This window comes from Amblyomma americanum, chromosome 1, assembly GCF_052857255.1.
Source record: "Amblyomma americanum isolate KBUSLIRL-KWMA chromosome 1, ASM5285725v1, whole genome shotgun sequence".
Classification (NCBI taxonomy): Eukaryota; Metazoa; Arthropoda; class Arachnida; order Ixodida; family Ixodidae; genus Amblyomma; species Amblyomma americanum.
In genome coordinates, this window is record NC_135497.1 from 426597477 (window position 1) to 426622356 (window position 24880).

The following is a 24880-nucleotide window of genomic DNA, read 5'->3' on the forward strand; positions in this document are numbered from 1 at the left end:
GTGCCGTCTGCAGGAAGCAGGGGCCAAAGTGGTATGTTGCCTCCGCCAAGGGGCCTTTAGGGGCCAAACGCTCGGCATCGGCTCAACCACCAGGATCCCCTTTTCCCCGGACACGGTGATGCCACGCACGGCTAGGCGCGGGTGCTCGGTTCCGTGGTGATGCACGGTTCACCATCATCCGCTTGTGGGGATGTCCCTGCGGATGCTCGGGAACCCGCGGTGTCGCCACTCACCGACGCCTGCAAGCTGCAGGCGCCCCCCTGCGGGGAGCCAGCTTGTATTTAGTCCACCGCGTTACGTTAGAATAACCTTTGACTGATTTATAGAGACGCTTTTTTTATGAGACAAGCGCTCAATTGAGACAGATGTTGTACCACGGAGCATTATGGTTAGATGCGAGGACGCGAAGTGGGATGTATTTGTAAGTTCAGCAATTTTAGAAGCAAACATATCCCAGTTGGACTGAACACTACAACAGTCAGTCTGTTCAAAAAATACGTCAAGAAAGGTGGATAATTCAAATGTATTGGATTCAAAATTTGCCTTTGCGTAATTTCGCAACGGTTTGAGTTTTTTACGGTTTTTGTCTCAAGATATTCAAGTTGAATGAAAGTTCCTAGTGGTCGCTTAAGCCAGGTAAGTACGTGATGTCGGAAACATCAGGCCGCGACGTTAATGCAAGGTCAAAAGTGTTTGGAACGGACTCCGTAATTCTTGTAGGTTGCGTAGCACGTTGAGAAAACGAGAAAACAGAGCGCATGTCTAAGAAATCTTTGGCTAATGACGAAAAAGGCTGTACATTTTGAGATTCAGGGCTCCATACTATATTCGGTAGATTAAAATCGTCAAGCAGAAATAAAGATAGTGTGAGATAACAGCTTGTAACGATGTTAATGACATCGTGTAGCTCATTTACAAAGTTAGATAAATTATATGGGGGCAGTAACAAACACTAGTGATTAGCTTCTGGTGGTTTAGTTCAACGACGGCCCAAACCGTTTCTAGGACAGCAGGTACATGAATACATTGGAATGGGAAATCTTTCAAAATGGCCAAGAGCACGCCGCCTCCCTGTCGCATTGTTCAGTCACAACGATAGAGTGAAAAACGAGGAGCAGTTTGAAAAATCTGATGATCTTGAATCTGTGAATGCAGCCACGTTTAAGTAAGCACTAAATTACCGGTATTGCAAGTATCTAAAAGAGATGTTAAGGAAGCGCGCTTATTCATGATGCTTCGAATATTAGTAGAGAAAACTGATACGTCGGACGCGTCTCGTCCACTTCCCCTCGCGTTTTCCTAACTTGAGACGTGTTTAGAATCAACTTGCTGGCCGCTAGCTCGTGGTTCATACACGGCATTTACGGTGACGGTGCCTGTTTCCGGGACATAGACAAACTGTTTTTTTTTATTCATGATTAGTTTTGTGTATCTTAACTGGAAAGGACATGGCGGGGCTGGCTTTTAGCGTACTCAATTAGTTTTTTTCCGGCCGTTGCATGTGGCGGGCGAAAAATCTTCGGAATTAGAAATATCATTTTCTTTCAGCTTTGCTTGCGCGGAAAGTACTTTGCCTTTTGTTTTCGTGCTGTTGAACTTCACAACAATTGGGCGACATTATCGGGCGTGTAGTGTCCAATGCGATGAGCGCGTCGTATTGCTGCGTCGGGTAGGCTGCCGATTATTTCGGTGAGTGCTACCCTTACGTTCGACTCTGACTGTTCCCACGATTCGCGAGAGTCAGGGATACCGTGAAAAAGCAGGTTGTTGCGTCGTGATCTTTACTCAAGCTCGTCAACGCGCAGTTGTAAAGAGTTGAGCCTATTTGTTTGGACTTGTGCCGTCCCTTGAATTCCGGCAATTTCATCGCCGAGACTGTCAAATACCTTTGTTTTTTCTTCAGCGTTGTCTAATCTATTCTGGATTGCCTCGATTTTGGTCTCAATGTTCTTCTGACCAGCCTTAATAGCCTTGACATCGTTAACTAATTCGGCCTGGCCCTTCTCAGATTCTACAGATCCTGCCTGGAGGTCCTTTAACAGCCGAAAAAGAACTTCCATCTGCTGCGAAATTGGCGGGAAAATGTTGCAGTTCAAGTAATGCCTCGGTATTACGTGTGGTAGGCCCCGGATTAGCTTCCACGTCACCGGAGCGCCATATGAGCATCGCCATGGAGAAACAATCGCAGACAACTTCACAAAGCACTTGTTGGCACGGGAGCAAAAACAAGAACGGGTCATCCCTTTTCTTAGCGTAAAGCGAAAAGTTTTTACACACCTGCGAAGCGGAACGCTGCGCTGCATGAGCCATGGTGTTCCAAATGCTGCTTCCGTGCTAACCAAACGGTCTGTCGCTGAGATAGCCGCTTAAACTGCCAGTGCGATGTGATGTCACAGTCGAAGATGATGGTACGTGGAAAGCCGGGCGCATTAACTGTAGTTGGTCCAGATGAAGATAGTTGATAAACTGCTGGTAGATTCTGTCCTCGCTTGATTGTAGCAGTGGCGTAGAATGGTCATGCGCCGAGTATGCTGGGGACGGCCACAGCAGCACCAAGAACGCGAAGATCGCCTGCGAAGCGCAACGATGTGCTGCATGAGCCAGGGTGTTCCAAATGCTGCGGCCATCTCAAACTCAATTAACATTAATAATTAACACATTGCCTAACAAGAGCAACTGCAGAAGGAAGGAAGAACTATATTGTTACTGCTTACTTGCTAGATTCAAAATGTTCAAAACAGGAAAAGCTTAGAAACTACACTACAAAGCCTACTCTCTCCCACAAGGATTGAGCACTGAACTGAAGTTAAGAGAATACAATAGTACAAGAGCACAAAAAGAGGTGACACAGACTGTATGCTTTTGTGATCAAATGTTTGGTCAACGATTAGCCCAATCCTTTTCTCTTGTTAAAATTACTAAACAAGTCCACTTTTCACCATTAGTTCTCAGCCTGAGTGAAGAGCAAGTTACATATTAACTTAACACCATTCGTACACGCACCTTCCATTCCAATACAGTAAAACTGCTGGCATGATAACTCATTATATGGGTTAGCAAAGAATATTTCAAGGTGCGTACGAAAATGGCCGCACGCTAGGAAACGTAGCGCACAAATTAGCAGCTAATTTCTTGCGTATCAACGTTCCACGTTTACTGTTTTATCGTTTGCTTTCTACTACATGGCAAAAAAAATTGAAGCCGTCCATCCACACAATTGAGAAGAAATAAAAGCGACCTGGCAGATGGAGTCATCTTGTAGCGCTAAAATTATAATAGGTTTACTGTACAATCAGAATCAGATACAGTGCTGCGGTAGATACGAGCACTGCGCGCAATGCGTGCGACAGAAGCGTGCACATAATTTATTCGCCCTCTTTCTGAACGGAGACTGTGCTTTGGACATACCTGATTGAATGGTCGTGAGCAGGGACAAACACGTTGCGTTGAAGAGACGACAAGCAATATTCTTGCGCGGAGGAGACGAAGGATTGGAGCCTGCAGTGAAAGAAAGCATGAGAAAGATGCTTGCACATTGCGCCGCTGCGGTCGTGCTTTGTACAAGAATCGGCTCCCTCCGACCGCTACGCAGCCGGCTCAAAACAAAAAATAGCAACAAGTAGCGGCTGACGCACACAATCCATGATAAAGCGTCGTCATTCAACGCACGACCAAACGAAAAGGTCACTTACATGTACGGTTGAAATTTGGCGCGAAGAATCCGTATGATAAGCTCGCCGCGACGACCCGGCGTGCACTGTTTCTTTCAGACGTTGACTCTTTCGCGAAGATGTCGATCACTACAGCGTCGCACATCGATGAAGCTTGCACGATGAAGTAATCGCTGAGCACAATCGAATTCAAAACGCACGCGGGCCCATACACACACACGCACGCAGAGCACCCTGCAGCAACTACGACAAGCGTAGTAAATAAGTTAGGCAGCTAGGGCTAGGGTAAAACATCGGCAACAGCGGCTTCGTCTTCAACTCTAGGGGAGCTAATAGCCAATCGGAAAAGACAAGCACGTGACGTAAACAGCGAAGGGAAAAAGTACGAAATGTAAAAAAACTGCTTCGCGTCTTACTTTTGTTCGGCAGGGAGCCACGCTTGCCCTCTTTCCCTTTTCTCCTCTGACTGAGGGAACGTCACTCAACATATTTCCCATCAGTATTCCAAGGTAACGCCACCCGCTTGTGGGCGACGGGCTTCGGCGCTTGCAATGTGCGGGTTGCTTGTATTCTTTCTGCGTCCGCCCCTCTGCCCGTGTGGCACGTATTTTTGCGCGCTCTCGGACGTTCACAGCTCTTTCGCTCTCAGGTACAACGAGCACGGCGAGACTTTCTTGTCTCGACTGTTCCTCCTCTTCCTTGCAATATGCGTTTGATGCTTTTCTGGTAGCCAGCTATTACGGCAGCATCTGCGTATGCTGCCGTAAATCTGGTCTCACTTACTGTCGCTTACGGAAGGCACTGCGAAATAACTATCAATAAATTTCTCTTCCTGTACTTCGAAGTCATACTTAGAACTGGCTAAAAAAGCAATGTAAATGCTAGGGCACCACTGATTACACGTCAGATACAGTAACAGTTTGTAATACTGATATGAAATTTCAACTTTCTTTGTTGCTTATATGGGCCACACGTTTCAGGACATTCCGAAGAAAGCAAAAAAACAGCTCTGTTCCAAAGTAGTTTACTAAACTCGTACCGAGTGTTCAGAAGTTTCAGGCGAACGAAGGGGATTCCAGACACTTGAACTTTTGAGGAAGATGGCGCAGAAGAGGGTTTCAAACAACAGTCGACCACTGTTGATGCAGCAGTTTTCAACTCTCATCCCTCGAATGTACGCGGAGTTCTCCAAATATTCTCAATGGTAGTTCTATTGAGCAGAAATTGAGCACTGCCAGCCCAAGCACGTGTTAATACGCTTCAAGCGGCAGGGGCGGTTCGGGCGATTCCATCTGTTATACGTCCTTTCATTTTATTCAAGACAGGCAACTACCGCCACTGAATTTATGTTTTTTTGTTAAAGATGGGTTCATCAGTGTGATATAATGTGCATCTTTTAGTTCAGTTTTATTTGTGCGTACACGATAGCAGTCTCAATTATCCGAAGCACTTACGATGATGAAGGAATGCCTGTCTGTTTATAAGCCAAAGCTTCATTTATTTTCCAGCTTGGCTCTTTGGGTCGCGTCTATCGAGTGCAATGTACTGTTTAGTGCTTATCAGTATCCTTTAAAATAAAAAGTTGTTTCTTCACCCATGAACCGTTCCTTCAGAATTCACAATGTACTGCCGTAATATTAGCGTCTTGGTTACTATTTCGTGTGGCACCGGGTCCGTTGCTGAATTCAATGCTTTCATAGCGCTGCTATTGGGAAAAAATGGAGTCAATCAGTTCCATTTATACCTACCTCTAATACTTGACTTCATTAAAACTGCATGAAACCAATGAAAAGCTAAAAATGACGTACACATACACTGAGTTTAAGCTAATTTCTGCTCTTGTAAGCGTGCAGCACAATTTCAGCAAGAGAGCCGCAAGAAAGATTCGTAATAGACTTAAACTGCGTGGGTCGCCTCGCTCCCTGGTTATCAATTTATAATAAGCTGAAATCGAACTGTTTCTTTGTGAAACACTTGTAGACGCCAAAACAGGATCAGGAAATGCAGCTATATTGAAAACTGATTACTGTGGGCTTCGCTATCTAGTGTCGAGAGAAAGGATCCGTAAACATCTTGGAAAGCAAACGTCTAAATGTCTTTTACGCGCAGTGTAGGAGCTTCAGAGAGATTATTAAAACTGCAACTGTGAGACTTGGCTCCTGTCACAATAAAAGTGCTCAGAACGAAAAAGTGCGTATATATATATATATATATATATATATATATATATATATATATATATATATATATATATATATATATATATATATATATATATATATATATATATATATAGCAGACAAGGTAAAGGAGATGAGGGACTCGTTTTTTACAAACTTATGAAGGGAGCCAACAGTCACCGAAAACAAGGTGCACAGGGGAATGATTCTTTTTGTTTAGTTTGTAGTGGTTAATAATGGGAGAATAATACTTAGATTAATCTGCCGCTCAAAGAAAATTACTTGTAAAGCAGCAGAAGAAACAACCATTCGACATCTTTAAGTGACAGATCAATCTAAGTACTATTCTCCCATTTATCAGCACTACAAACTAAAAGTAAAGCATTGCCCTGTGCACCTTGGTTTCGGCGACTGTTGGCTGTTGTCTGTTGGACCAACTGAGCAACGGCCACGGCTTTCCGGTAGAGCACCGGAAGCGATATTCGGAGTTCGTGGGTTTGGATCCCAGCGGCGGCATGGTTGTTTTTTTCTGCTGCTTTATAATTTATTTTATTTAAGCGACAGATTAATCGAATCGTTAAAAATTTAAAGAGAACAATAGAAACATTCCCCTGTGCACCATGGTTTTGGTGACTGTTGACTTCCTTCATAACCAGCCCCTCATTTCGTTTACCTTGTCTGCTAATAGCTTAACGAGGGTCTCGGTTCTGGCAGTCTTAATGCCAAAGGTAGCATAAGAGGGCTCTCGCACAGTTTCCGCCCTCGCCGTTAGATGACGTTCTACGTCACGCTCGCGGTATTACAGGACGTGCTACGTCCGCCGCTATGGTCGAGGGTGGCGCTGGTGAACACTCTCAAGGCTCGCTTACACCTAGTAAACATAAATACCCACGAGAGCAGCAGATTGGACAGCCGTCGCCGTAGCTCAGTTGGTAAGAGCACCGGATGCGATATTCGGAGGTCGTGGGTTCGGATCCCACCGGCGGCATGGTTGTTTTTTCTGCTGCTTTATAAGTAATTTTCTTTAAGCGATTTATTAATCTAAGAATTATTATCCTACTGATAAGCATAACACATTAAAAAAAAAACTAACGTTCCCCTATGCACCTTGGTTTCGGTGACTGTTGGCTCCCTTCATAAATTTGTCAAACGGGCCCCTCATTTCCTTTAACTTGTCTGCTGATAGCTTAACGAGGGTCTCGGTTCTGGCAGTCTTAATGCCGAAGGTAGCATAAGAGGGCTCTCGCACAGTTTCCGCCCTCGCCGTTAGATGGCGTTCTACGTTACATTCACGGTAATACATGACGTGCTACGTTCGCCGCTATGGACGAGGGTGGCGCTGGTGAACACTCTCAAGGTTCGCTTACGCGCAATAAACATAAAACACACGAGAGCAGCAGATTAGACAGCCGTCGCCGTAGCTCAGTTGGTAATGCGCCGGACGGGATACTCCGAGGTCGTGGGTTCGGATCACACCGGCGGCATGCTTGCTTTTTCTGCAGCCTTATAATTTATTTTCTTTAAGCGGCAGAATAATCGAAGCATTTGAAAAAAAATTAAAGAGAACAATGGACACATTTCCCTGTGCACCATTGTTTTGGTGACTGTTGGCTTCCTTCATATGTTTGTCAAATGTGAAAAATGGGTTTGGCACGAAAAAGAAGACGCGGCATTTCAGAAGGCCAAGGATGCTTTGTGTTCAGCCCCAGTGCTAACGTACTTTAATGCGCAGCTGGAGTTGATGTTGGAATGCGACGCGTCGCCTTACGGTGTCGGTGCTGCCCTTTTCCATCGAATAAATGGTGAAGACAGGCCAATTGGTTTCCGATCACGAACTCTCACCTCAGCAGAGAGAAAATACTCCCAAACTGAGCACGAGGCTTTAGCCCTGATATTTGGCATGACACGGTTCCGCGATTACCTGTTGGGACGGGAGTTCACGCTTGTAACAGACCACCGCCCCTTGTTGGGCCTTCTCAGACAGGATCGTCAAACTTCTGTCATGGCTGCCGCCCGAATTCAGCGCTGGGTGCTTTTGCTCGGGGCATACCAGTACAAGCTGATCTGTAAACCTGGCAAACAGATGCTAATTTCCGACGCTCTAAGCCGTTTGCCTAAATCACTGCAGGAGCCGCTAGCGGAAACCGAAGCTCTGTCGGAAATGGTGCTTATCATAGACGAATGGGACCAGCCAGAGGTTTCCCACCAAGAGATTCAAGCACTCGCAGCAGGTGACGGCTTTTTGCAAACGATATGCAGGTACGTGACTGAAGGATGGCCCTCCGTCGTAGAAGATGACAGCAGAGAAATGGCGGAATTCTGGAAAAGGCGACACGAGTTGTCTGTAGAGAAGGGGCTGTTGTAATGGGGTCATCGTGTGGTGATACCAAGTGAGGCGCGTGAGAAACTGTTGAAGATGCTGCACGAGTCTCATCAGGGTGCGTCTACCATGAAGACAAGGGCGAGGGTTAGATTTTGGTGGCCAGGTCTAGATTGATACATTTGTAGAATGGTATCAGACTGTCCAAGCTGCGTGCATGCTCTGCCAATGCCACCTACACGGAACCCCGTTAGCTGGCAGATTTCGCGAGAGAGGTGGTCACGGCTGCATGCCGACTACGCAGGGTCCATTGCAAACAAGATGTTGTTGGTAATCGTCGACGCACACAGCCGTTAGATAGAAGCCATTCCAGTATCTCGAGCAACCGCTAATGCAACTGCCGATTGCATGCGAACCTTGTTTAGCAGGTTTGGGTTGCCCCACACCATAGTTAAGGATAACGTTACACCCTTTACCGGTTCAGAGTTTGCTGTATTTGTGCAGAAAAAAAGAATCAAGCATATTCGTACCCCGCCTTATCACCCTCAAAGCAATGGTCTCGCCGAACGGGCCGTGAGAACTATCAACGAGGGCTTGAAGAGAATGCCTGGTGTGGAGTTGGAAACTGCTTTGGCTAGAATACTTTGTAACCACAGAAATTCGCAACAGGCTTCAGGGCTTTCAGTGTCTGAACTTCTTCTTGGGCACCGTTTGCATACAGGACTATATATGTCTTCCTCCCAGGAGCCACGAAAAGCCCAAGAATCCAGCGGCTGATTCCGCCAGTTGGTACTTCGCCCCTGGAGATGCCGTCTATGTGCGCAACTACGGCATATGAGAAAAGTGGACACCAGGCAAAGTAAAATCGAGGAGTGGTGCCCGTTTAGTCACTGTGGCTACCGAGGACGGTGTCGTTCAACGCCATGTCGACCAAATCCGGAAACGTTCATCAGACACAGACGGAAGCCTAGAAATAGCAAGTCCCGAGGAATCGCCTCCGACGACCGAAATACGAGGCTCAATACCTTCCCGAAGGGCCTGTTCCTGACCTACGTCGGTCCACAAGAACGAGAAAGCCAGTGGAGCGCTACGGCTACTAGGGGAAAGGAATGCTGCAGATAACCTAATTGGGGTCACGTGCGCCTCTCCGCGCCTGCGTCGATGTTCCCTCTTTCCTTCTTTCTCTCTTTTCTCTTCTATATATATATATTTCCGAGCTGGAAATAAAGCGTCGTCTTTTTCCTCTGCGAATCGGCCTGGATTTCATCGCGTAGCTTCCGGCCTTTGGCCGGTAGAACGTAACGTAAAGCCTATGATGGGTGAAATTCCCTACGTTGTCTCCTTCAAGCAGGAGAGCCTCCCAGGATTAGCGTTCAAGCGATGGGAGAACGTGCCAAACTTGTGAATGAGCTATGACTCCCTTTGTTCATTGTAATAAGGGCTAGGGAACCCGGACTGGAGAAGGATGACGCGGATGTTTTCGAAACTGTGGAGGGGCAGACGTAGGTGCTTGGAAATGGGTAAGCTGGGTAAGGATGAAAGGTGGGCTTTGTGGTTGTTAAAGCGGAAGCGAAATAATGTCTTCGTCTGACCAATATACTCTTGCCCACACAACTCACAATCAAATTTGCAAATCACATTGCTTGAGTCGCAGTCAAGTAACACAAAGTTGCCGAACTTGGATTTTGCTAGTTTGGTGTATAAAATGTGCGGACAAACCTTGCACCGAGGATTTCCGCATGGGTGGCACCCACCCTGGGTAGAGTTCTTTGTTTTCGCATTGACAAGCAAGTCTCTCAAGTTCTTGTCCCGGCGGTACACCACTCTGGGCGGTTCCTTGAATATTAGTGACAACCTATTACTCTGTCTGATTATATTAAAATGACGGCTTAGCATGTTACTTACTCTGCGAGCCGTTGAGGAGAAGGTAATAATTAAGTTTGTTTTGCTGTCGTCTTTCACCTTGTTTTCTGCCAGGATGAATGTGCGGTCTAGGTTGCGAGCGCGTTCAATCGCGTCATCGACTATTTCTCCGGGGTATATCTGTCCTGACAGAGTGGCTTTGAGAGTCCTTGTATGTTGGTCAAATTCCTCTATTATAGAACATATTTTTCGGTATCTGTGTGCCTCAGAGTATGGAATGCTTGTTTTGCAGTGTTTAGGATGGCTACTCTGGAAATGAAGATATTGCTGTCTATCCGTGGGCTTTTTGTATAGTGTAGTCGAAAGGCAGTTACCGTCTACCGATATCTCCACGTCGAGAAAATTAATTATCCAGTCGCAGATACTGTGGGTGATCCTGATTGAGAGGTGCAGGGCATTAAACTGAACAATGAATTCAACAGGCTTGCGTCATCATGCTCCCATACAAGAAATATGTCGTCCAGGAAACGCTTGTCGAAAAGTGTTTTTTTTTTTTGCTGTTTCTCAAGGAAGGGAATTTCTAGTGACGCCATGAAGATTGCGGCCTAGTTAGGTGCCATTTTTGTGCCCATCGCAGCACCGTTTACCTGGAGGTAGTGCTCACCATGAAACTCAACATTGTTCGATTTCAGGACCCATTCAAGAAGAACGGAAAGAGTTCCATTGTCCAAATCTACCGAAGAATTTGAGTTTTCGAAGGCTGCCAGCGTTGCTGCTATGCCGTCGGCGTGCGGGATGTTTGTGTACAGGGAGCAAACATCCATAGTCGCTAGAAGGCCTCCTGTTGGGATATTCAAGTTGGAAATCTCCCGAAGGAAATGGCTTGTGTCCTTGATGTAAGAAGGAAAACTGGGAGGGATGTCCTTGATGAGAGCGTTGATAAAATTAGATGTGTTCTCCGTCACAGCCCCATTGCTGGACACGATTGGATGGCCAGGATGGTTGACCTTATATATTTTAAGAAGGAGATAAAACCGGCCAGGAGCTGGATTGCTCGGCAACATTGACTTTAGCATTGCCTGACTTATTTTACCGTCCTTAGCGAGTCCAGCAAGAGGGTCCTCTATCTCTATCACTAGTTGACGTGTGGGTCATTCGACAGTTTCCTGTAGAACTGAGCATCGTTAAGCTGGCGGTGGCCTTCTTTTAAATATTCTGATTTGTCCAAGATTGCTATAGCTTCACCCTTGTCGGCCAGTTTTATTACGATGTTTTCGTCTTTACGCAGCGTTTCCAAAGCCTGTCGTTCCTCGTTCGAAAGATTGCTGCGGACCGGATGTTGTTTTCCATACTCCTTGATGATATCCTTCTGCACCGCAGATATATACATATCAAGGTGTCTATCGCGTTGTTCGCTCGGTGTCCACAACTTTACTGAGAAAGTGGGTATCGTATCGTTTGTTGTCTGTCGCTGGTGTGCTCGTGGAAATACTCCCTAAGGCGGAGGTTTCGCTCGAAATTGTCCAGATCCTGAGAGAGGTGAAACTCATTGAACTTACAAGATGCTGGACAAAAAGTTAAACCTTTGGATAGAAGGCTCAGCTGGGCAGGCGTGAGAACTTGGTTTCCGTATATTCGTTTGAAGGGAGCGGAACGCTGTCGCGTTCTAGTTTTGCTCTTATCGTTGGAGACTTCCTGCCTTCTTTTTATCTCGTACTTTTTCAGTTCTCTCAGATCGGCAGGAGATAGAGCATGCTGGCGCATTTGCGTTTCCTCAACGTCTCGAAGTTCGGCAACCTTCCGTTTGCTGTGGTTGACCACAGCTTCTGTTAGCTTTAGCAAAGCTTCCAATAGTATATATTACCCCATTCCTCTTCTTCTATCAACCTGAATGTGGACATGGACAGCGTACAGCCCAGACGAAGTCCCTTTGAAACAGTACACCGCGGCAGGTAGGATGTTAGGTGAGATGCATGCAGCTCAAATCTCACGCGCTTATTAATAATTTTCGTCACTGACAGGAATGTTTGGGGACCACGTCTGCTCTCCGCGGGCCACACCTTTTGCAAAAGGTGGTCAGTTGCTCTGTCCTTGCGCAATCTGCTGGGCGGCCATGGCGTAGGTCTTGCGAGTGTTGTAGCGTCGCTCCGGCACTGGCGGTGGCGGTGGAGGTATACTGGGAGGTGATGTTGAAGGGGCCACGTCTCCAGAGCGGCGCCCAGGGCCTCAGCTGCGTGGCACGAACGGGGTCGGCTGCCAACCATGAAGTGGATAGTTAAGCTCCGCTTTGAAGTGTTGGGCCAGCAGTCTGATGCCCTCAAAACTGGTGTGCAGTCCGTCCGCAGCGAGGAAGCACCACAGAGGCAGCGATGTAAATCCGTGGTCGATGTAGCGCACACCGGGGCCGAGTTCATTGCTCCTGCAGAGATGACGAACTCCGGTCTTGAATTTGAAGGCCTGACCATTGAACCATTTCACGAAGCGTTGATTTGATCCTCTCCGCCGGCGATTTGGGCAACGGGGAAGAGGAAGGCTAACACCTATCTTCTTAATTGCCGGTTGTTTTTGGCGAATTTCTTCAACGAGCAGTGCCAGTCTATCCAGGGACGAAGACGACCCATTTCTTGCGATGTCAACTGTCCCAACGTGTACGATCAGAGTGGTCACGCTCGCAGGGACATACTGCATTCTGGGTTTTTTGCGCAAAAGACACGACACAAAGGAAACGAGGTAGACAGGACAAGCGCTTACTAACAACTCAGGTGTTTATTGATGGAGCATTTGCTTAAATACAGCAGCTGCTCTTATCAAACAAGAAGTGGGAAAGAAGAGCCTTCGCATACATATATATCAGATCAGCACAGATCCCATCATCGCACAAGAGAAGGCATGTGTCGAGCTCTAATTCTGCGCAAGATAACTGATTTCTTTTTTTTTGAGAGCACAATTGAAGGATTGCTGACACACGAGTTACCCGATTTTCTTATCTCATTAGCCTCAATTATCTCTCTTCCAAGTTGTGTCTTGCACCGGCGCAGTACTGACGTTTTTTCGAGCGTGGGAGTGCAGTTGCGGCAATTCCGAATATGGTCAATCATTTTGCTACCTGACTTGTTCTTGACATCTTTTGCGTGCTCCCTCAGCCTTTCATTAAGGCACCTGCCGGTTTGGCCAATGTACTGCTTACCACAGGCAAGTGGTATCGAGTACACAACGCTCTTTTTACAGGCCACGAATCGCTGCTGGTGCCGCTTCCAACAAGCGACGGCCGCATCCTCCGCATTCACTCTCTTGCAAATCCTGGAGAGTTTTTCAGGAGCGTTAAAAACCACTCTAACACCAGCCCTAGCACCGATCTTCTTAATGTTATGCGAAATTCCGTGAATGTACGGAATAACCGCCAATTTCGTCCGGTCAATTTGATCGGGTATGCTGGCTGGTTTCTTCAGCAGGTTCTCGGCAGTTGATGCCAGCAAGGCCGGCTGGCAGCCTGCGCTCGAAAGGCGCTGCAACTGGATGTCAAGGCTGCGTCCTACCAAATGCAGGCAGGACTTGCTCAGAGCGTTGGAAAAGCACGATTTCACAATGCCTCGTTTTACGGCTTTGGAGTGTGCCGAGCTGAAGGGAAGCAGGGGCTTGTTGCCTCTGGGCTCAAAGGCCCAACATACGTGTTCACTTGAAAAATGAAGCCCTATATCTAAGAACCTGATGAAATTAGCTTCCGGTAACTCGTGCGTCAATTCTAATGGTGCTAGGCACTCTGAAAACGTCGTTAGATGCTTATGTACACTAGCAGAAAAAGATTCTTTGTGACAATCCACGAACACAATGAAATCATCAACAAATCTAAAAAGCTTTAAAACGTTAGTGTCGCGAAGGCAGTCATGCAGCACCTTGTCACGTGTCGCTAAAAACATGTCACTAAGACATGGTGCTAGGCAGGATCCAATGCATATTCCTTGTTTCGGAATGAATGTCATATCCTTCCACTGCGCATACGTGGAAGTCAGGTACATTGTTAACAGTTCGATGAAGTTGTCAACCGATAAACATGCATTATTCTGGAAGGCTGTTGCACCATGGCTGTCAATACAATCGCGGACATTTTTTAAGAGACAATCGTGAGGTGTGGAATAATACAAGTTCTTTATATCTACTGACAGGGCTGGCATGCGTTTGCTGTTATTTGATTTTAAAAACTCAATTATTTCGCCCGAATTTTTTACCCTAAAGGGATCGTTAATTTCTAAAACACCCAACTTCTCCTGCAAGAACCTGGCTACGGCTTGCTGCCAGGACCCCTTTTCGGAAACAATCACTCGGAAAGGGCATGCATCTTTGTGTGTCTTGCCACTGAAGAACATGTTTAAGGATAATTTCTCAGCTTTCTCTACAGAGCGCACTAGCCCATCCAGCTTTAACGTCTCGATAAACTTCATTGCCTTTGTCTTAACTTTCGCGAGTGAAAGCTTTTTGCACTCTTTGAAATTTGTAGCGATCGCTTCTGAAACCTTCTGAAGATACATCGTTTTTTCCAGGACACAGAAGCCTCCCTCCTTATCGGCCGGTACGATAATCAAGGCATTATCCTTCAGGTACCTGATGGTCTTTTCAACAGGTAGGGTCCTAGTCGACGACCCGTGACGTTGGAGGAAGTCAACGCCTTCGGAGACACACCTCTCGGCTTCAGCCCCTGAAGGTCGCGAGACTTGCCTGACCATTTCCAGTAGTTCAGCTGGAGACTTCCGAGGTTCGGTGGCGAACTTTGGTCCGAGGCTGAGTACCTGCTTGGTCTGCCTCGGAAGTGACACGTTCCCCAACGGGTGGACGTTGTTCCTAAGTCCAGCGTTCACTTTTGGTACGCACCGTCGAAGGAAGGGAAGTGTTCGTTGCCACAGGAATTCTGTAGTATTGTTGATCATCACGCAGAATTGGCGCCATTGCGATGAAGCACTGGAAGGCTGCGTGCACTCTTGTAGCCGAATCCACAGAAATTCTTTGTACAGACGGCACTGCCTCTGGTACTCCGAGCGCAATATTTTGCACACTCTCCTTCCGTGCCCGGGCGAAGGTGTGCAGCCGCCAAACAGCGCTATAACTTCGCCAGGAAGCACCTTTTTTCGGATACAGAACCCAAGTTCTCTGGACTTGCAAGCCACATGGGGAATGATGGGAACAAGTTGCAGCAGCATGGGGATGTCGGCATACGAGGCGCCATAGTAAGAGATCAAGCAGGGCGCCTCTGGGTCACTTGGCGTGAAGTGGTTGTATACTTAGTTGGTAAGGAAGTCGCCGATGATTGCACATTTGATCGGATGCCTTAATGACGAATCAGACGCTCTGTCGTTGGGTTCCTGGCAGCCATGGTGAGTAATTGTATTCAGTAGGGGTTTCAATGCGCCAGTTTACAAGTACAGTAGTACGACAAACGCGACTGTTCGTTTTAAATATATATCCGTTATATATATATATATATATATTGCATAGTGAAAAGGTCACAACTGGTTTGATTACCTAGGTTTATTCACCAACGGTTTCAGACGGTCGACCGTCCTTCGTCAGGGTTAAGTCGACTTAACCCTGACGACTTAACCCTGACGAAGGACGGTCGACCGTCTGAAACCGTTGGTGAATAAACCTAGATAATCGAACCAGTTGTGACATTCTCACTGTGCAAGTTTTCACTGGCCCGTAGAGCAACCCTGACTGCTTCTACTATATATATATATATATATATATATATATATATATATATATATATATATATATATATATATATATATATATATATATATATATATATATATATATATATATATATATATATATATATATATATATATATATATTGTAATGGGACCGAGAGGCGCAGCGCAGCGATGAAGCGGACGAGTTCAAGCGGGTCAACGAAGAAGCAGACGAAGTGCAGCTGGGTTTTTCGAACGACGCCTGTGAGTGTGCCCGTCGTGTCGCCGGTCAACCAAGATCAACAGACCTGTGCTTCAAATAAACGCCTTGACACTTGGTGGAGGTGCCTCGGTTCCCGTCCCGGTCCTCATCCTGGAACTTCGAAGTGGAACGCTCCTCGTCTCCGCCACCATGCCGGAAGGTCCGAGTGAACCATCGCAGCCCATCCCTGCCACCGTACTCTGTCACGGGGTGCAGCGCCAGCGTGACCCGTCTCCATTTAGTGGCACCGATGACCAAGACGTCGACGATTGGCTGGCCTCTTATGAGCGCATCAGCACTTACAATCGGTGGGACGATTCCGTGAAACTTAGCAACGTCCTATTCTATCTAACGGACGTTGCCAATCTATGGTTTCGCAACCATGAGGCCGACCTTCCCACCTGGTCGTCCTTTAAAACGAGCTTCGCCGACGTTTTCGGCCGCCCCGCCGTCCGGAAGCTTCGCGCCGAGCAACGTCTTCGCGCTCGATCTCAGCTCCCTTCCGAGACGTTCACAAGCTACATCGAGGACATCGTTGACCTGTGCAAGCGTGTCAACCCCTCCATGTCCGAAGCGGATAAAGTCAACCACATACTTAAATGCATAGCCGATGACGCTTTCCAGATGCTACTGGCGAAGAACCCCACCTCCGTCGCTACCGTCATCCAGCTGTGCCAAAGCTTCGACGAACTCCGCAAGCAACGCGCATCTACGCGGCAGTCCGGCGCGCCTGCGGGGGGTCTTGCTGGCTTGGCCCTTGGTGGCTCGTCTGCTGAGCAGTCCCTGTTCATGCAGCAGGTTAAAGACTTCATCCGCGAAGAGATCGCTCGCCAGCTTTCTCTGCTGCATCACATTCCCGACCCCGTCTGCCCTCCGCACGACCTGGCGCCATCTCTCACTCCCACTATCCGTCGTGTTATTCAGGAGCAGGTCGCTGCAGTTCTGCCATCCAGTCCCCCACCGCCTCCTGTGGCAGCGCCGCTCACCTATGCTGAAGCAGTCACCGGTACACGGCGCTCGCCCATCTCAGCCGCCTACCCTAGCAGCCCGGCCTTTTATGCTCAAACGCCGTCTATACCCCCGCCGCAGGCCCCGGTTCGTCGACCCCGCCGAAACCCTACGAACCCCTGGCGTACCGAGGACAATCGACCGATATGCTATTCCTGCGGTCTTCCGGGCCATGTCGCACGCTTTTGCCGTCAGCGATCTCCTCGTTCTGGCGATTTCATGCGCAATTTTCGCTACGATTCCGGGCCGCCCTTGCCTAATGTCTCTTCTGCCTCCTCTACACATCGCTCCCAGTACCCTACTCGCCGCTCGCCTTCCCCTCGTCGACGTTCCATTTCTCCGATGCTCCGCCGCCCGGACCCTCTCCCAGAGGAAAACTGACTGCCGCAGTTCAGGAGGCAAGAACTGCGTGTTTTGCCAACTTTTTAAGTCCTCCGTGTTCTCCTGCTAACGTGATTGAGGTGTCTGTTGAAGGCGTCCCCGTTCTCGCGCTCGTCGACACGGGTGCTGCAGTGTCCGTAATTAGTGATGCTCTTCGCCGCAAACTTCGTAAGGTGACAACGCCGCTGTCTGACTTTTCACTACGTACGGCCACCTCTCAGCGCATCCACCCCATTGCAGCCTGCACGGTCCGCGTTTCTATAAACGACGTCGCCTATACCATCGAGTTTGTTGTGCTGACCGCCTGCTCTCACGATGTCACCCTCGGCTGCGATTTCCTCTCGACCCACCGTGCTGTGATTGATTGTGCCCGTGCGGAACTTGAGCTTTCTCCCCTGTGTGATGTTTCGTTGTGTGACCTACCTGTGCGCTCCGCTAAGCTTCTTGTAGCTGCCGACACCGACATACCTCCCTCCTCTTCAGCCCTCGTTCCGCTCCGCCCCGACTCTTTCCTCAGCGGCCCTGTTCTTTTCACACCTACCGCAGCAGCCACTCGCCATCAGCGCCTCCTCATTCCATTCGCCGTTGTCTCGATTTCCGATGGCCACTGCGCCATCTATGTCACCAACCCATTTTCTTGCCCGTCGTTTGTTCTTCGCGGCGAATGCCTCGGCTCTATTGAAGAACTGGACCCTGCTCTTGCTTCCGAGTTCTCCGATACCCGTGCCTGCTCCCCAGTTACTGCCTTAGCCTGTTGTGCGACAGCGCCCGATCCGATTTCCATCGACGTCTTTCGTCGTAACATCGCTCCCGACCTTCCGTCCGCTTACCGTGACCAAATCTTGGAACTTCTCTGCCGCTTCCGCAACTCTTTCGACCTTTCCCAGCCCTCCTTGGGGCGCGCATTGGCCGTCTCTCACACAATTTACACTGGTACCCACGCTCCCTTGCGTCAGCGACCGTACCGAGTCTCGCCGAGCGAGCGCCGCGTCATCCGTGACAATGTTGACGACATGCTTCGGCGCGGCATAATACAGCCTTCTCACAGCCCTTGGGCCTCTCCTGTTGTCTTGGTGACGAAAAAAGATGGCTCCATCAGGTTCTGTGTGGACTACCGCCGTCTCAACAAGATCACACGCAAGGATGTTTATCCTCTACCCCGAATCGACGACGCACTGGATTGCTTGCAGGGAGCGGAGTATTTTTCATCCCTCGACTTACGCTCCGGCTACTGGCAGGTCCCGATGGCAGCGAACGACAGGCCGAAAACCGCTTTCGTCACCCCAGACGGCTTGTATGAGTTCAATGTGATGCCATTCGGCCTCTGCAATGCTCCAGCCACATTCGAAAGGATGATGGACACTATTCTCAGTGGCCTCAAATGGGAAACTTGTCTGTGTTACCTAGATGACATTGTCGTTTTTTCCAAAGATTTTCCTTCCCATCTGCACCGCCTTCAGCGCGTACTCACTAGCCTTACTGACGCCGGCCTCCAACTAAACTTGAAAAAATGTTACTTCGGTGCAACGCAGCTCACAATATTAGGCCATGTCATCTCCAAAGACGGCGTTCTACCTGACCCAGCCAAACTTCGCGCCGTCGCTGACTTCCCCAAACCAACCACCTTAAAAGAACTTCGCAGTTTTATAGGCTTATGCTCATATTTTCGCCGCTTCATCCGACATTTCGCCAGTATCATCGCCCCTTTAACGCAGCTTCTTGCCGGCAGCCCGAACCTTTCGTCTTGGTCCCCCGCCTGCGATACCGCGTTCAGCACTTTACGCCGCCTGCTGGTTTCTCCCCCCATCCTTCGCCATTTTGATCCCGCCTGTCCGACAGAAGTTCACACTGACGCGAGCGGTGTGGGCTTGGGCGCAGTTCTTGCCCAGCGAAAGCCTGGGTATCCGGAATACGTCGTCGCTTACGCCAGCCGCGCCCTCACCAAGGCGGAATCAAACTATTCTGTCACAGAAAAAGAATGTCTCGCCATCATTTGGGCAATTGGCAAGTTCCGCCCTTACCTTTACGGCCGGCCCTTCTATGTCGTCACAGACCACCACGCCCTATGCTGGCTATCCTCCCTCAAAGATCCTTCTGGCCGCCTCGCCCGCTGGGCTTTACGTCTCCAGGAGTTTGATATACACGTCATTTATCGCTCCGGCCGCAAGCACTCGGACGCCGACGCCCTTTCTCGTTCACCACTCCCATGCGAGTCAACCTCTGCCCTCGTCTGTGCCTACGAATTCTCTTCGTTCAACATCCCTGATATGCTCTCCGAACAACTGAAGGATCCTTGGATCACCTCGCTGCTAAACTTCCTGAACACTCCCTCGCCGTATCATTCGACCCGGACCCTTCGCCGCCAAGCCCACCACTTCGCCGTTCGTGATGGCCTCTTATACCGCCGTAATTACCTCCCCGACGGCCGGAAGTGGCTGTTGGTCATCCCTCGACACCTCCGTGCTACAATCTGTGCCTCTTTTCACGCCGCTCCACAATGCGGCCACGCCGGTGTACTGAAAACATATGCTCGCCTTCGTCAGCGATTCTACTGGCGAGGTATGTACCGCTACATACGTCAATACATTCGGTCATGCACCGCCTGCCAACGTCGCAAGAAACCTCCCCACCCCGCCGCCGCTCCTTTGCAGCCGTTACCTTGCCCTGGCCGTCCCTTTGACCGCGTCGGCATTGATCTTTATGGCCCGCTTCCAACTACTTCGGCTAATAATCGGTGGATCATCGTTGCCGTTGACCATCTCACCCGTTACGTCGAAACGTCGGCTCTCAAATCTGCTACCGCAAACGATGTCGCTCACTTCATTCTACACAGTCTTGTTCTTCGTCACGGCGCCCCGAAAGAACTTCTAAGTGACCGCGGCCGTGTTTTTCTCTCGGACGCCGTCGAGGCCCTGCTCAAGCAATGCCAAATCGTTCATCGCTACACCAGCGCCTATCACCCCCAGACCAACGGCATGACTGAGCGGTTCAGCCGCACTCTGAGTGACATGCTCGCCATGTACGTTGACACCGCCCACTCCAACTGGGATCAAGTGCTCCCGTTCGTCACGTACGCGTATAACACAGCTACTCAGACAACAACGGGGTTTTCTCCTTTCTTCCTCTTATATGGCCGGGAGCCTACATCCACCATGGACACCATCCTTCCTTATCACCCTGACCCTTCCGAGACCACCTTACTCTCCGAAGCTCACCTGTATGCCGAAGAATGCCGGCAACTTGCCCGCTCTTTCACCACACAGCAACAATGGGATCAGAAGCACCGTCGGGATTCCCCGGACCCTCCAGCGTCATACCCATCTGGCGCCCTCATTTGGCTCTGGGTGCCTTCCTCCACTCCCGGCCTCGCCACGAAACTACTGTCTCGCTTTCACGGACCTTACCGGGTTGTCCACCAAACTTCTCCGGTGACTTATATCGTTGAGCCGCTCGTTCCCTCTTCGGACCACCGTCGCCGGGGCCGCGAAACTGTGCACGTTGAGCGCCTCAAGCCTTACTATGACCCGCCCATCCTCTCCTCTCCGTAAGTCGCCAGGATGGCTCCTTTTTCGGAGGGAGAGTAATTGTAATGGGACCGACAGGCGCAGCGCAGCGATGAAGCGGACGAGTTCAAGCGGGTCAACGAAGAAGCAGACGAAGTGCAGCTGGGTTTTTCGAACGACGCCTGTGAGTGTGCCCGTCGTGTCGCCGGTCAACCAAGATCAACAGACCTGTGCTTCAAATAAACGCCTTGACAATATATATATATATATATACCAAAAGTGATTCCTGGCAGCTGATTTGGTCAATATAATATAAAATCACCAAAAATTGAAGAAACTTAACATGATTTAATTCACAACGTTTCGGCTGGAGGACTAGCCTTTTTCGTGTGTAGTACAGCGTTTGAAACAGGCAGCTTTTATAGAGCGTGCGCGAGGTACAAAGTTACAGCAAAGCACAAGTTCAAAAAACTAGGGGGGGGGGGGGGGGAGAGACCAGGAAGAACATTTTTTTTCTTTTTTTACACAGGAAGAGAGAGAATCAGTGACAATCTAAGAAGGCGCCTCCTAACCTGATTGCAGGTTTTCCTAAGGTGCGGAATTTTTATTAATAAAAAAGAATAAAAAGATTAAGATAATAAAAAATAAAAAAGGGGGAGATTCTTTCCCACCACCTCAGGGCTGCCTTGTAAAGGCCCTCAAGGTGTCGCTCCTCGCAGAATTTTGGTGACAAGCGTGAAGGGCTTGACCCCTGTACAAGGAGGAAGCAACATTCCAGAAAAACTGGTAGGTAGGGCGGAAAGAGCGGGAGTAAAGAGGAATGCAAACGAGGCCTCTAATAAAGAAAAAAAAGAAGAAAGAGAGAAGAAAAAAAGGAAAAAGAAAAACAGAAGACGAAAAAAGGTAAAAAAGAAAGAAAGTAGTGAAAAAGGGAAAGAAGAACCATTGTACAAGGCTTAATAATATGCATTCAGAGAAGGGTGGTGGCAACAGGAGAGAATACAAAATAGGACATAAAAAGGGGGGGGGGGGGGGGCGGATTCATTTCCACCACCTCAGGGCTGCCTTGGAAAGGCGTGAAGGGCGCATTTTGGTGACAAGCGTGAAGGGCTTGACCCCTGTACATGCAGAAGGCAACATTCCAGAGGAACTGGTAGGGGGAAGGGAGGGGGATAAGGACGAATGCCAGCGAGGCCTCTAAAAAAAGAGAAAAAAAAAAACAAAAAGAAAAAAAAAGAGAAAAGAAAGGAAATTAGGGAAAAAAGGAAACAAGAGCCATTGTACAAGACTTGGAAATATCCATTCAGACAAGGGTTGTGCCAACACGAGAGAAATAAAAAAATACAAGTTCCTAATTAATCCTTAGACAGGCACTCCGTACACACACATACAAATACAAAAAAAGACGAGACTAACAATAAATTCAGCACCAGAAACGAATCGCAATGAGTCGCAAGTACAATCTACCGCAAGACAAATGACCATTCCGAGTAAACAATGTAATGGTCACCACGGCAGTTCATCAATGTATGAAGCGAAGACCGACATGACAGCAAAAAAATGAGGGGAGATAACAGCAAATGGGTGACAATATAATACAATGCGCGACAATACAAGATTAGAATAATAATAAAAAAGGGAAAGAAAATAGCAGTAAATGTGGGACAATGCAAGTGAAAAAAAATGGGGACAATGCAAGTTAAAAAAGGAAAACACGTCGGAAGCTATGCATGTTATGTATGCTGCCGCCCGTTCTATGAGTCTGGGATAATTGTTTGGGATAGTCTGGGATAATTATTATTCTAGGAGTCTGGGATAATTATTTGTTACATCTATTGAGTGTGTAAGCATGATAGCCGGCCTACTGTTTCGTTAATGCCGCTCGAGACTGTGTTAAATTAGTTAATCAGGTACGATTCACAGCTCTCGCAGTCATAATTTGTTTTGAACCCCGATTGCAGTACAATAGCTGTAAAGTTATCGAATGGGTGCCCAAGGTTGTTGATAAATGTGTTTTGAAAGTGGGAGATTTGGCTGGTGTCCGCACATGGGATCTGTGGTTGTTGATGCGAATTCTGAATGGTGTAACTGTTTGCCCTGCGTACTGAGCTTTACAGGTGCCACATTCCAGGAGGTAGACAACATTAGCGCTGTCCCATGAAAAGTTACCTTTTATCTGAAATGAGAAGGATGACGCTGTGCTTTTAGCACTGGTTGTTGTTGTCATCATCGGATAGAGTTTGCACCTAGGTTTATTGCATGGCGCGGATCCTCTGAAGCTACAGTTGCCGATTGTAGACGATGTTATCATATCCCGGATGTTCCTTGCGCGCCTATACAAAACACGTGGGGGATCAGGGATAACTTCTTTCATCTTTTCACTCTGTTGAAGGATGTTGTGGTGTTTTTTAAGAATTGTGCTGACACTGGGCATTGAAGCCGAATGGGTAAGGACCAAATTGACTTGATAGTCCGGGCGTGGCTGCTTTTTGCCATTTATGAGTTCGCGCTGGTCATGCTTTGAAGCTTTCTTGAGTGAATCGTAGATCACTGACAATGGGTGCCTCTGTCGTGCTAGGTCCACACGGCATATTACCAAGCCTTGTACAATGGCTCTTCTTTACTTTTTCACTACTTTCTTCTTTCCTTTTTTCGTCTTTTTCTGTGTTTCTTTTTTCCTTTTCTTCTCTCTTTTCTTCTTTTTTTTCTTTATTACAGGCCTCATTTGCATACCTCTTTACTCCCCCTCCCCCCCCCCTACCAGTTTCTCTGGAATGTTGCTTCTTCCTTGTACAGGGGTCGAGCCCTTCACGCTTGTCACCAAAATGCTGGGAGGAGCGCACCTCGAGGGCCTTTCCAAGGCAGCCCTGAGGTGGTGGGAAAGAATCTCCCCCTTTTTATATTTTTTATTATCTTAATCTTTTTATTCTTTTTTGTTAAAAAAAATTTCGGCCCGTTGGGAACACCTGCAATCAGGTTAGGAGATGCCTTCTTAGATTGTCACTGATTCTCACTCTTCCTTTGTAAGAAAAGAAAAAAAATTGTTCTTCCTGGTCTCTTCCCCCCCCCCTCCCCTAGTTTTTTGAACTCGTGCTTTGCTGTAACTTTTTACCTCGCACACGCTCTATAAAAGCTGCATGTTTCAAACGCTGTACTACACTCGAAGAAGGCTGGTCCTCCAGCCGAAACGTCGTGAATTTAATCCTGTTATGTTTCTTCAATTTTTCAATATATATATATATATATATATATATATATATATATATATATATATATATATATATATATATATATATATATATATATATATATATATATATATATGAATGTTTCGTCCACATTCACAAATTCAAATCCACTTCAGCTGCCGAATTGTTTCCAGAGTTTTTTGTTTTTCAGCGTTGTTAATATTAGTGGTGAAGATAACACGCATCTATCAGTGAGTACGGCTCGTTTTTTTGAAATGGGGCAGAAATATGAGTGTGCAATTTATTCGGGGTTGGAGTTACATTACAGTATATCTTCAGTCAACATAAATATACTGCGTCAACAACCTCGCTCGTTCGTCAGCTTTTGATTTAATAACTTGTATGCATGTTAATCTGAATCCTTTTTTTAATTCGTCAGGCATTGTTCATGTTAAAGTTATGACTCGTGAGAGAGCCTCGTGAGAGTCTCATGAGAGGGCGTAATCCTGATTTCATGTAACACTATGTCGCTTTATTTGCTCAAGGAACACGTGCCATAACGAGGGTTTTCTCGAAAAGCAGCGCACGTGATTCGGAACCGCACGAAGAAAATAAGGGTCCTGGTGTTTACCTTACGCTATAAGAAAATGAAGAACAACGCTTACGAATGGAACTTTGAAGTAAACGGTTCCTTTTAATGCTTTTATTACTGCTTTAATTAAAGGTTAATCATAAGCCGAAATTACAAATTAATCAATTTTCAAGCCTCTGGTATGTTTGTTAGAGTGGAGCGTTAAGATGTTGATTTCCTTCTGAG